General features: G+C 41.4%; 1 pseudogene; it reads right to left on the reverse strand.

Moving 5' to 3' along the window:
• Window positions 1–490: 490 nt before the first annotated feature.
• Window positions 491–4446, reverse strand: part of LOC101643981 — a 7792-nt pseudogene continuing 3836 nt past the window's right edge.

The following is a 4446-nucleotide window of genomic DNA, read 5'->3' on the forward strand; positions in this document are numbered from 1 at the left end:
GTTAGAAGATGTAACCCTGATGCAATTGTTTCCTGATTTTACATCACAAAGCCGCCCTTTGTTCTGTTTGAAGAGCTACATTTTAGTCTATGGGCACATTCCCCATAAGTGCAATAAAGTGCTCTGCATTTCCAATTCTGTAAATGTTACCCATCATTTGTTGTCACACAAATAGTGGTATACCTCTGTATGGTTATTAAAATACAAGTAAACCATCTTTCTTGCGCTCTCATTCAACCAAATAGTCATTTAGCAACAGTTATGATATCCTTAATTTTACATCCTCTTCTGATTCTGGTTTGATCTTCTTGCAATTCTTGCCAATGTACTGTTGCACTCTTTTTAAAATTATCATCAACCAACTATTATTTATATGTGTTATTAATGATATTGCTCAACATTCTTTTAGATCACCTTTCTTTCCTCCCCCCCCCCCAACCCCGGCAGCTTTACTGTCAAGTGTGTACAGGCGGTGGAGGGTAGAGGGGCCTTATTCATGGTACCATTGCAAGAGGCAGCCCTGGAGGTGCCAATGTAGCGGTCCCACAGGGCCTGGAACCGGAAGCCATCCAGGGAGTGGACAGACACCGAATAGCAATTCAGGGAGCTGCACATCACTCAGTGGCCAGTGGTCTGGCCGGCAGGGTTCCACAAACTTCTCCTCCGGGTGCACGAACAAGTCTCGAACGTCCTTATTGTGGGTCAGCTTGGTGGCCAGTTTCACCAGCCCTGGGGACAGGTTTTTGAGTTGGATTCTGTTTCAGATAAGGCGCTTTCCCCGGAGATCGGTACACGCCAGGCTCTTGTGCAGGTCCTTGTCGGCCACTAGCACCTGGAGCTCTTTCAAGTCCTGGAGAAACTCCTTGTCCAAGTGCACATCCATGTCCATGTCATCTACCTGGGAGTCGACGGCGCCGAGGGTCCAGTACTGGATAATGAATTCGGTGCAGCAGGTAAAGTCGCCAAAGCTCAAGTACTGCAATTCTTCTTCCCGGTCTCAAAGCAGTTGTTGGCAAAGAAGACGATGGCCGCACAGTCCCCGACCAGCCGGTTGCCAGGAGGATGTGTTGTTGGATGTTGTCTACCGGAGAGTCCCACATTTCATCCACCACCTTGAAGACTCGCTCAAAGTTGTCAACTGCCTCAGTGCTGATGTCGTGCAGGTCTTTCTCGGTGCCATGGTCAGGTTCTATCAAATCGGTGCCAATGAATAGAGACACTATGTACAACAGAAAGAAAGCCCTGCCAGGTCCTGCCATCCTCACAATCTTTGTCACGTTTGAGCCCATCTTTGCAGCCACCATGTCAATCCATTTTTTCAAGGGCATTTCTAAGTCTTGCTGCCTGCTCACATTACCAAACATGATGTCCTTTTTCAGGGGCTCATCTCTCCTGACAACTTATGCAATGTAAGGAAAATGGAGTCTTGTTATCTTAAAGTCAAGGAAAAATTTTGGTTGTACATTTTTCACGAAAGATTTGTTTGTTCTTTTGGCAACCTGTGGTACTTCCAATATTCTTTTTTAAAAAAAAAAAAACAGATATTACTGCGGAGTCTTACAATCCATACATCAAATGTATCAAGCATATTTGTACATATGTTGCCATCATTATTTTCTAAACATTTACATTCTATTTGAGCCCTTGGTATCAGCTCCTCTTTTTATACCCCCACCCCCTGGTGACCCCTTGATAAATGATAAATGATTATTATTTTCTTTTGTTAACTTAAAAAATTTTTTTCTTTAAATACTTTTATTGAGGGCTTTTACATTTCTTATCACAATCCATCCATTCATCCAGTGTGTCAAGCACATTTGCACATATGCTGCCATCATAATTTTCAAAGAATTCTCTTCCCACTTGAGCCCTGATATCACTTCACCATTTCTTCCTCCTCCCTCCCCCTTCCACCCCCTCATGAACTCTTGATGTTATAGATTATTATTTTCATATCATCCTCCATCGCCCCTCATCCACTTTTCCATTGTTAGTCCCCCTGGGAAGGGGGTATAGGCTGATCCTTGTGATCAATTCCCCTTTTCTTTTGCCCCAACCCCCACCCCGGTCCCCTCCTGGTATCTCTACTCTCATTGTTGACCCTGAGGGGTTTATTTATCCTGGATTCCCTGGGTTGATGGTGCTTATCTGTAGCGGTGTGCATGTTCTAGTCTAATCTGATTTGTAAGGTAGAATTGAGGTCATGATAGTGGGGGGAAGGAAGCACCAAAGAACTAGAGAAAAGTTGTGTGTTTCATCAGTGCAATACTGCATCCAGACTTGCTCATCTCTTCCCTGTGACTCCTCTTGGCTTTGCCTGGTTTGGGGGCTTATTGATGTATTTGCATGTCTGTCTGGATAAGAGAGGTGGGATTAAATAATTTGGAGATGAAAAGAATGTGACCAATGATTCTGGGGGGGAGATACGGGAGAAGGGGAGGTGGGAGAAAGGTAGGGGGCACAGGGAACCAACCCAAGGACAAGGAAACAACAAATGAACTAAAATCAATGGAGAGAAGGGCATAGGGGCTTAATCAAGGGCAATGTAGCAGCAAGGAATTACTAAACCCAAATGAAGGCCAAACATGATGGTGGGACAAGAGGAAAGTAAAAGGAAATAGAGGAAAGAACCTGGAGTCAAAGGAATTCCAATGTTCTTAACAAGCACAATAATTCAAATGGAAGAGGTCTATATGCACATTTTTTAAAAAGGTGACCCAACAGAATGTTCAAATTATAGACCAATATCATAGATATCACATGCAAGTAAAATTTTGCTGAAAATTATTCAACAACTATTGCAGCAGTATATTGACAGAGAGATTCCAGAGGTTCTGGCCAGAACAGGGTGTGGAATAAGGTATATCATTACTGACATCAGATGGATCTTGGCTGAAAGCAGAGAATATCAGAGATAGGTTTATTTGTGTTTTATTGACTGTGAAAAGCATTAAACTGTGTGACTCATAACAAACTACAGATAGGCTTGAGAAGAATGGGAATTCCAGAACACCTAATTTTACTCATGGGGAGCTTGTACATGGCTCAAGAGGCAATTGTACAAACAGAAGAATGTAATGCTGTATGGTTTAAAACTAGGAAAGGTATGTGTGTCAGGGTTGTATACTCTCATCACACACACACTAAATCTGTGTGATGAGCTAAAAATCAGAGAAGCTAGATTATATGAAGAAGAATTCAAGATCATGATGAGAGGAAGGCTAACTAACAACCTGCGATATGCAGATGGCACAACCCTCCTTGCCTAAAGTGAGAAGGACGTGAAAACTTGCTGATGAAGTTCATGGATTACAGCCTTCAATATGGATTACAACTTAATATGAAGAAAACAGATTCTTTTACAAGACCACTAGGTAGCATAAATGGAGGAAGGATTGAAGTTGTCAAGGGTTTCATCTTGCTTAGATCCACAACCTATAGTCATGGAAGCAGTCATCAAGAGATCAAACAGTGCATTCATTCAGGAAATCTGCTGCATAAACCTCTTTAAATTTTTGAAATGCTTGGGTGTCAATTTGATGACTAAGATGAGCTTGACCCAAACCATGGTATTTTTCATTCACTTCATAGGTATATGAAAGTTGAATATTGAGTGAGAAAAATAGAATCAGTCATTGGTTTTGCAAAATTCTACCATGCTACCTCTAGCAACATTTCTATCCCCAGCTACAGATTCTCTCTATTTTTTTTTTTGCTTCTAACTTGCGCATTGCAATTACCAATAATTTTCAGTGCATCTTGATAATAATCTTGACTTCATGTTTGATTGGTTGTAGTCCACAGGAGTTAGTGAAGGCCTTTAATGTCTTCATCTTTTACATTGGTTGTTGGTACATGAATTTGAATACTGTTGTTTTTGTTAGGTGCTATGGAGTCATTTCCACCTCACAGTGATCTTATATACAACAGAATGAAATACTGCCCAGCCCTGTGCCATCTTCACAATTGTTCTGATATTTGCTGCTGTGTCAATTGATGTTGTTGAAGGCCTTCCTCTGTTTCACTGTCCCTCTATCTTACCAAACCTTATGTCCTTTCTCAGGGACTCATCTCTCCTGATAACATAGCATGTGAGATGAATTCTCACCATCCTTGCCACTAAGGAGCATTTTGGCTGTACTTCTTCCAAAAGAGATTTATTTGTTCTTTTGAAAGTTCGTTGTACTTTCAATATGCTTTGCCTCACCATCATTCAAATTAATCAATTTGTCTTTATTCTACCTTGTTCAGTGTCCAACGTTCACATGCATATGAGGCTATTGAAATACTATGGTTTGGGTCAGGCACACTTCAGTCCTCAAATAACATCTTGCTTTCCAACACTTTAAAGATGTCTTGTGCAGCATATTTACCCAGTGCAATGTGCCATTTGATCTCTTGACTGCTAATATGAAGATTGATTGTAGATCCAAGAAAGACAAACTC

The sequence above is a fragment of the Echinops telfairi genome, unplaced genomic scaffold (genome assembly GCF_000313985.2).
Source record: "Echinops telfairi isolate 266 unplaced genomic scaffold, ASM31398v2 ScPeMD7_1;HRSCAF=3_1, whole genome shotgun sequence".
NCBI classification, from domain to species: Eukaryota; Metazoa; Chordata; class Mammalia; order Afrosoricida; family Tenrecidae; genus Echinops; species Echinops telfairi.